At 36.7% G+C, this 10020-nt stretch overlaps 1 long non-coding RNA gene across 2 annotated transcripts; it reads right to left on the bottom strand.

Annotated features, from left to right (window-relative positions):
- Positions 1–4059: 4059 nt before the first annotated feature.
- Positions 4060–10020, bottom strand: LOC143851482 (uncharacterized). Of its 2 annotated transcripts, XR_013236352.1 has the most exons (4): positions 9571–10020; positions 5177–5292; positions 4779–5077; positions 4060–4402 (listed from the first exon to the last, which is right to left on the bottom strand). It is a non-coding gene; the product is annotated as an uncharacterized LOC143851482 (long non-coding RNA). The 2 variants fall into 2 exon arrangements; XR_013236351.1 differs by lacking the exon at positions 4060–4402 and having other exon boundaries at positions 4434–5077.

The following is a 10020-nucleotide window of genomic DNA, read 5'->3' on the forward strand; positions in this document are numbered from 1 at the left end:
TTTAGGGTTTCTCTTTAAAGCTTATTACTTTGGATTATATGTCCAAGCCCATTCTAGGAAAGCTTCAGTCGTTCACTCTTGAATTAGGGTCTCTTTGGATACTACCAGAATCAATCCTTATTTGAAAATTAGACTATTTTAAGTTAATTTGCAGGTGGGACATAAAGGCCCTTTACTAAAAACCATTAACCAAGATAGATATATGACTATCATAACCATTGTTTGCATAAAATATGAATAGAAGTATATGTAAATAATTGTTAGGAAACCCTAATTTGGATTTCTATTTTGTGTTCTAGATCTCTTATGTATTGGTGAGTTGCATGATTCCACTATTAGTGGGTCAGGGTTTTGTATATCTTCCTAATGAAGCGGGGCTGATAGCTGTACTACGGTATTTTATTTTGATAATAGCACTACCCACTTTGTTTTGCTTGGATGTTGATAGCAACTTGAGTAATGTACCAACCATGAAAAGCTAATTAGTTTTTTTTTTTTTAAACGAACTGAGTAGTGTCAATAGCAAAATATGGTAGTGCCGATATCAGTCCCCGTAAAATGGCATCAAGTTCCCATTCAATGAGTAAAATGCCCATTGATTGGAGGTTTAAGTGTAGAACTATATTAGGTTTTCTTAATCAAAATTCCTAGAACATAACTAATCTAGATGATCTAATTAGAGAATCATCTGATCTTAGCCACATAGATCAGATATAATACAAAATGTATCGAGAGTTTATCTCAATCGACCATTCCTGTGATCGATCTCGGGCTCGATCTTCTACTGCTTCTCTGACAAGGCCCCCAATGCAGTCCGGGCCCGAGTTACCAATACTTGAACCATCGAAGTTTAACTTCTAACCGGGCTCAGGGTACTACCTCTTCTTCCCTACTCATGCAGATCTCTCCAACACCACCTGATGTCTGTGCTCCAATATAATTAGAAGCAAGGAAAAATTCTGCCCCGGATATTACTAGCACTACAATCCTCTCAAAGGAGAACATGGCACTCATGGATTTGTTCTTGAAAGTACGAGCATTCCGTTCCTTCCATAATACCCGAAGCCAATGGAATGAGCATCCCTAAAATCAAGCATTTCTTAGACCAGGGTGCATAAAAGTTGTAGTCCCAGCTGGAACTTTTATTTCCTTTTTATTTCTCGCATTTTAAAGTGATGTGAATCTCCACAAAATATTCTAGGAAATTTCATCACTCTCGTGAACACTCTGCTAAAATCTTCTTGCCAAATATTATTAATGAAAAATTTCTCATTTAAACAAGTATCTTAATTTGCCGTGAAAATTAGCAGAGAACACCTTTGCACGTGTAGCCTGTGTGCTGCAATTAGTTACTTCCTTCGTTGTAATCGAGACCAGATTCAAAATCTCTTGGCATACAATGTCAATTTATTTTATTTTATTTTATTTTTCTACTTTTTGTTATTTAAATTTAAATTATTTATGTTTATGTCGTTTACAGTTACGAAATTTATATTCTAGATAGAATTTATGTTATAGACATTTACATTTTGTCGTTTATATTCAGAGAAATTATATGGTGGCCGACCATCAAGTCCCATGAAGGTGGTACAATGGAAGTACCATCCTTGATATTTGATCCAACAACAGACTCTTAAAAATGCTTTGCTGTTTGATCAAATATTAAAGGTGGTACCACTTTTGACGGTCCTTGACGATTGGGAACCATATAAAAACTCTTAAAAACTCTATAAGAAGGCCGCAAGTTTATTTCATATGCAATGAAAATTATAGGATTATAATCTCTATAAGAAGGCCGCAAACGAAATTTATATTCTAGTCATTTAAAATTTGTTTCATTTGCGGCCTTCTTATAGAGATTATAATCCTATAATTTTCATTGCATATGAAATAAACTTAGGCACTCATCTCTACATAATCTTGTGCGCCATGCAAACAATATTTACATTATGGGGCCCATTGGATGAATGGTCAAAATCCAATGGTTGGAATTCAATTGAAAATGAATGGTGAGGATCATTCAGATGGAGAAAAACTTTTGGGGGTGACCCATTCCCTTTGGGGCCCATAAGCTGCACAATTTGGACTGTGGCCCTCACCTATGTGGCCGCATTGCCTGAACAAAAAAAGGCCCATCTTGATTCCCCCCAACACTACACAATCCCTCTTTTTTCTAGAAACAATCGTAAAGTGGAATTCTGCACTCCTATTAGCCCCACACAATCCCTTATTTGTGTCTCAAGCAAGCAAATTTAGAATCATATCTCTCAACTTTCTCTGCTTCCTTGTACCAAAGGAACCATCCATTCTCCTTTGCATGCCTCCCTCCACCCTTTTGTCTCTTTTTCGAAAGGAAAATGCACTCAACACTTCTTTTCATAATTCCAAAAAGTGAGGGAAGAGAAGGGAATTAATGGAATGAGATTCACTTTGCAAAACCAACCAATCTTTCTTTATTATTTTCATGATAAGAAGCCAAAAGGCTCCAAACCAAATTGCCTTGAAGAATAACCAAACTAAGACACGAAGTAATGGTCCTTGTGTAATTTATTTCCTTTGGTGTCATGTTATCATGTTAATTGATGAAAATAATTGGAATCATTGACCATGAGACAACCCTAATCCCACCCATTATTACCTTAAGCACTTTGCAACTTTTTTGTTTCTAAATTATGGCTATTATAGCTGTTTGGTTAGCGAATAGTGGAGCGCGGGAATGGGATTAGATTCCAGGTTCCCGCTCATCTGCCGTTTGGTTGCACTAGGAAAGTGGGATTTGGGATCCTGCCCACCCCTGTTTTCCCGCTTATTTTTGAAATTTTTGAGTGGGTGCAATTTCCAGATGGAATGGAACTCACTCCCTCTTTCTTTCATTCTCATCCTCATATCAAACAACAATCTAGTCTTTTGGAAGAGAACCCAAGAAACCTGAAATCAAGAGAACTCTAATCGTGTAAATGATCATTAGAATATGCACCATCATGGTGAGAATTCAAATCCATCCTATGATAAAGGAACACATTTTATTAGGTTATTAAAGAGTTTTCTCCCAGCTATAATAATTATTACTTTAAATGAGCCGGACTCGATCACAGCTTTAGTAGAAAAAATTAATAGCCTAAATCCAAATCCAACCTGATTAGAAGATAAATTTTAGATCTAATTAGACTGTCTATCAGGTCCATTGACACCATTAGTCACCGAGGCTGGTTCGAGTTTTGTTAGTCAGCTGGATCCCCTCGGAAATAATTTCAGATCATACAATGGGGATCCGAAATGTGTCCATAGATCCTGCTGATATGTCGAGATCCGGATGGTCCTACGGTGGGTCCATTGACACCCCTAGGTGTAGTTTTTCTACATATTTCTTGGTGCGTGATCCCTTCCCATTTCATTGCAGTTTGCCTCATATTATACCAAAAGTGCAAGTTGGGTGGCTGCAAATAGACATTTAGGGGCCGTTTGGATACGCGGATTTTAGAATCCAGGTTTTTAATTTGAAAACAGTGTAAAAGAGGGTTCATGATCAAGCTGCTGCCGCTGTCCTGGCAGCATTTCTTGGATTTTAAGTAAGAAAACCAGGTTTTAGAAATCTCATGATGGGGGAGAGGTTTCTAAAACCTGGTTTTCTAACTTAAAATCCAAGAAACACTGCCAGGACAGCAGCAGCAGCTTGATCATGAACCATCTTTTACGCTGTTTCAAACTAAAAACCTGAATTCTAAAATTTGCGTATCCAAACGGCCTCTGTCAAAATCTTGTATTTTGGTAATTACTTGGAACATACTTTGCAGATCAGGGATTTAAAATCTATTGAAAAGTCTAAATGCAAATGAAGAATATTGACAAAACATGTCACCATAGCCCATTCATGAATCGTTAAGATGTGGTTCCTACTGTATACCTTTATTTGCCCATATTTTTCTCAAGTTTTTATTTAGAGAGAGAGAGAGAGTCTAAAAAAGGCCCAGCATAATGCCACTCTTCTACTGTTTGCTCCTAAATTCCTGGCAATCATGCAATATAAATCTGACTAGTAGCAGCGCTATAAACTCGGTCAACCTCAAAGATATCATATCAGATTAGTTTATGGTAGTTCAAATCCTTTTTCTGCAATTTTAGGAGAGTTGCAAACAAGAGAAAACATGTTAAAAATATCTGAGGACAGGCTTTAAATGGTCTATCAAAGATGAAAGCTACAAATTTTCAATCCAAAGTTTCTACATCTCAGTATCAGTACAAGGGCGGATGAAGATACCAGGGAGCTAGGCCTGCTGGAAGGCGAGGATCACGGTAGATAGCAGTGTCATGGTACTAGGCATAGCGATCCCGGCGTTGAAACTCAGCTATTGGCCTTAATGGTTCCAACTCCACAAGCCGACGATCACGAAGCTCCATTGTTCTATGTTAAAGTATAAAAGATAAATAACGCCTTTCTCCAAAAGCTTAACTTTTGGAGTGACTGGTAGTTTCACATAGTATTAGAGCATGCCGCTTGTAGGCCAACCCTAGAAAGAGGGCCCACATGTGAAGGGGAGTGTTAAAGTATTAGCCTGTTTGTGTAGGCATATTCTGGAGGTGGTAATGGCGGAGCTATCGGGGGTGCTGATACATACTCCTCTCTTCGGTATGTATCAAATAAATGAAGCTATCGAGGTATAGCTTCACAGTGACAAGTCATTTTCTCATTACTTTGGGTCTCTCATTTCCTATTTTTATCGGCATTACTATAGTGGGATTTCAAATAAATGAGCTTCATTTTTTAAGCTTCTCATTACCTGCAGGAGTCCCACTGCTGTTAGCATCTTTTTTAGTGCTCCTTGAGCTAATCCCTCATTGTTTTCGCGAATTAAGCTCAGGAATACGTTTATTTGCTAATATGATGGCCGGTCATAGTTCAGTAAAGATTTTAAGTGGGTCCGCTTGGACTATGCTATGTATGAATGATCATGAGTTAGGTACATCACTCTACCATGACCTTGCCTCTTTGTTTCCTGATCCATGGTACCAGGTGGCTCTTTTCTGTCAACCATTCCACCTTGGGCCCCGTCCAGAAAAGCTTACATAAGTTTTTGACCTGTTGACCAGTGTGTGTTCACACCAAGTACTACGCAATAGAAAGGATTGGGAAACCCTGATAAATATCACTTGCAGAAAAGTTCAACAGAATAAGAACCTGTTCAGAGTTGAGTATACAATTGAACGTGTTCTTCGAATAATAATTATCCTTGATTGCGGCTTTGAACGTTCCTTTAGCAAAGGCAAGCAATCATGCAATACAGTGAAACGAACCTGCCATTAGAAAAATATCTCATTAAAATTTAAATGTCATAGTACTCTTGAGTCTTGATCACCAACACACAAACAATGAAGAAAATGACATGAACACTGACAGCAATCCAGCAATATATGAAAGTTAACGGCAGATAGCACAAGGTGAAATTGCAAGCAATAATGTGAGCAGAACATAAACCAACAGATAAACCTGATCTGGCAAAAACCATACATAATAAGGCAAAGAAGAATGATAGGAGTTTGTCTGTTGGAGAGATAAGAATTCAAATAATTGAAATTACTATATTGGCGTCTAAACAAAAGAATTAACCACTATCCATTTGAAACAAATTAACCATTGTTACAAAGTTTGTGTTTTGGAATAAACCCAAATGTTCTAAATTTTTTCGAAAACAGTTTGGGAGTCCTGAAGAAAACAATAAAAATACATAAGAAAAAGGAGCATCATTTAGAAATAGGTCATTACGATAGCTTTTATGAGTTCCATGTTTGGGACAGATCAAATAGGTATAACTATGTACGGACACAAGTGTTGTGTGTTGACTGGACATGGAGTATCGGACATGGCACACCCCCAAAATTTAGAAACTAGGACACAGCTAAAACAGGAAGTATATTAAAAACAGAAAGTACATATAATCATAATTTATGGAGACTGATTCGTGTCGAGTTTTGACACAAATACGAGGCGTCCGTCTGACAGGGCAACCCCTAAAAATCTATAAATGGTGACAGCCACATACTTGCAAACATATAAAATTATTGATTACTATCATATTTATAACAATATAAATATGATATTCATTTAACAAACTAGTAAATCTTAGGATTAATCTTAGATCCAGGACAATGTATGGTGTGCTAATTTATCTTTTTGTTATGTACGCCGTTCGGCCAATGCGGTGGACGACTCTTTAGCTAGAGCCGGAGTGTCGAGAGAGGTGGTGGAGCTATTTGACTTCCTCCGCCTTGACCTTTGTTTTCTTCTCCTCATTTTTATTTTTCTTTTTGTATTTGGCCATCCCGGTCGCTTCTATTAATGATTTTTTTTTTCCATAAAAAAACATATATCAAGTCTATGACTGTTATAAAACAAAAAGTTCATAATTTAGTTATGAATTCCGTTTTATTCATCGTTTCGTTTTGGCCAGTGGAACGAAACGCTTCAGCGTTTCAATGTTTCGTTTTCGGAAAAGATGCTACGACGACCAGTATTGTTTTCTTTTAATAGTTAAAAATAAGAAAAAATTCCAAACAATAAAAAATTGCTAAAAATTGGAACAATAGTGTCATCCTCTGCAATCCCAATCCATCACAACATCAAGGTTGTAAAGATCCAACATTTACTTAAAGGATATCACTAGAACCTGAAATGCTCATGTTGACCAGTGCCAGATTAGATGAAAAAAATTTAGAGAGCAAATTATGAGATTTTTTACCAGACTTTTGGGATTTAATAATGTTTGGACATGATAAAATTTATGAATTTTAAAAATTGAAAAATACCCTATCGCTTGGAAGTTCAGATTTTGACCTGGTCCGAAATGACGAAGGTCAATTTTGTACTAGAACGGAAAATGCGACTTTTTATTCTTTTAGAATTGGGTCTTGAAACTATCTTTGTCCAAATGGGGGTATTCCCTTCTGTACATTTAAATATTAATTAAATGGACTGTGCATGTAAATACTAATAAAAGGAAAGAAGAAGAGAAGAGGAAAACGAAGACGCAAGGAGAGACGAAAAATACAGTAGAATGGGGCTATTTTAAAAAAAAAGTAAAATGGGGTGCTTCGGATGAAACAAGGCATTTCAGACGAAAAAAATAAAATTGAGTGTTACTGACGAAACAAAACGAAACACCCAGTTTCGGCCAAAATGGACTGAAATCGGACGAAATTCCGAACGAAACAGATATGATGGGTGTTTCGTTCTGGTTTTCCGGATGAAAGGAAACGAAATCAATAACATAGGGTCCTAAACAAAATGACTAACCCCAAGTTAAATCACGTCATATGCTCTCTTGAGCTAATTAGAAACACAAAAGAAAGAGATAAATTCCTAGAAGAAACCTTCAAGCACTCATTCAAAAAAAAAAAAAAAAAAAAACTTCAAGCATACAAAACGGAGAAGTTTATGGTTTGGGCGAAAAATAAATAAATTTAACTAGAGCAAAACAGCATGATCCTCGAAACATGGGAATGGTAAAGAAAGAATGATAACAAAAGATCTATCTTAACATAATGGCATCGAGCCAGAATAGAACTTCCAAACGATGGAGGAACAATGATGATGCAAGATCTACGGTTTTGAAACAACATGAAATCTAACCAGGTACAAGAAAAAGAAAAAAAAAAACATTCTAAACTCTAGTATAATCGTATCAGTATTGATCTATATCGCCAAATCATGACAAAAAATATCATGGGAAAATAAAATAAAACAAAGGAGACCAAGGTTAACGAAAAGAATCATCTCAAACAATAGCCACACATGCAAGCCTAACAAAACCATACAACCTTCGCTTAATGCTACGAATCAGCTTGGCATATGTATAGATATACCATGAAAAAGTCAAGAACCATTACAGCCAAATTCAACTGCATGGCATCTAATCTAACTAGATATATGCTTGTAAATTGACAGGGAATTTATCAGCAACATTTCAATCAAGAAAACTGGTTTAACCCTCAGCGCCACTGCTACCAAATCATTTGATTTGTAACGATAGGCATGATCACACTTCGAAAACAATAAAAAGCCAGCAGACCAATATCGAAATTGTATATGTCTGAACATGAGAAACAAATCAATAGAAAAAGGAGCCAATGCTTAAGTTTACTAAATCATGGTTATCAAATCAGATTGGAAAATAGCCACGGATAAATCTGAGCAAATGAAGACAGCTTAATCTTAATGCCACTAATCAACTTCACAGATGGACAGATATAAGCGGAACCAGTAGACTGATATCGACAAACTCAAATGCATGACATTTAACCAGATACACGCACAGCAACTCAAACATACATCAAATATTACAATTACAAGGAAACATAGAATTTTTAAGATACTTTTCAGACCAGTCAAAGAATCTTAGCTCCATTTGGAAAGATGCATAACCACATGCCAAACAGGTCAAGAACAATAAAATCCAAGCCACCATTTTAAAACATGGTTTGACATTGAACCACTAATAGGAATAGACAAACTTGAGGAGCAAAAAGACTCAGCATGAGTTCCACGATGCAACCAGAACCCCAACAAAACAATTACTCCAACCCAAACTCAACCATGTAATGTTTAAATACAGACATGCATGCCAGAAAGTAGAGAATGCAACGCTTAAAAGTTGTTATGCCAAAAACTGAGTGGCATTTAAGCACTGTGGGATCTAATCTCAATTTAAAACAAGTTAAGACCAGGGGCAGGGCTACATGTAGCATTGAGCTGGGCCAAACTCCTTAATAGGCCCAACTCAATTGGGCCCAACCCCCTTAAACTTGGAAGCCTGCCCCCCTTATGTATAAATCCGGGCTCCGTCACTGGGTAAGACTAAAACCTAGCATTTTAAGTAATTTGAACCATGGTTTTAAATTTCGGAATTTCAGTCATTTCAGTCCGAAATTTCAAGAAAATGTCTTTTTTTATTAAAAAACAATATTGGTACAAAATTTCGGCAGAAATTTCGGAAATTCGGTTTGCAATTTCGAACCGAAGTATCAAATTTCTGCCCGAAATTTCAGATTTCACCGAAATTTAGGATTTCGGTGGGGTCCAAAATTAGTACCGAAACCGATATTTAAAACCTTGATTTGAACTACCAATATTATTCAACATTTAACAAAAAATTCTAAATGATGATGAGAATACATGCATGATTTCCAAAAATACATTGAAACATATAAACAAATAATTATGAACAATAAACAAGTTAAAAACTATTACAGCCTAAATCAACTGAAAAACACAAGCCAGAAATGCCCATCACAGCTAGAGAACACAAAACTTGATGCTCAATTACAAAATGAACCATATAGTTCTTGATAAGGCACCCATAGTATTTGATTGGACACTCCCAAATCCAAATGAATATGGAATCATGAAATCCTAATATCCATTTTGCTAATGAAACAGCTCGGAATATATCCATAGACCTCAAACAAGCTGAGAACAGGAAAAACAAAAACATTCCCAATTTAACAATACTACTCAACATTCTCCAAGGAAGAGAACATGCAAAGAGTTCAAGAATGATGGGAAAATAAAACACTAACCACAAATTCCACATCACAACTAGATCCACATAAAAAACCAATCACTATCCTATCCCGTGCAACATCTAGCCAAAGATGTTCATGACAGCTCAAGAATATGGAACTCCAAACTCCAACCACGCCAAGAATCGAAATGTTGGGAAAGTTGCCTTATTTCCCACCCACATTGCTTGTGGTGGGAAGGCAAGCAAAACAAAAGGAGAAAGCTCTTTTTTGGGTTTTGCAAAAAACCAGTGTATAAAAAGGAGAGTATGCAATTTCTATTGTGCGGAAAAAACAAGAGTGTGGCGAGAGGCTTGGGGTGCGTTTGGCTGCCTCAAGGGGAGAAGGGAGAGAAAAGAGAGAGAGGAGAGAGAAAGAGGAGGAGAGGAGAAAAGGGTTTCTTCTTGGATTTTTTTTCTCTTCCGGCCTCTTCGTGTTTTTTCTTGGGTTTTCTCTTGTGGGTTTCTC

This window comes from Tasmannia lanceolata, unplaced genomic scaffold (assembly GCF_043159265.1).
Source record: "Tasmannia lanceolata isolate RefF3 unplaced genomic scaffold, GAP_Taslan_0.1 ptg000018l, whole genome shotgun sequence".
Classification (NCBI taxonomy): Eukaryota; Viridiplantae; Streptophyta; class Magnoliopsida; order Canellales; family Winteraceae; genus Tasmannia; species Tasmannia lanceolata.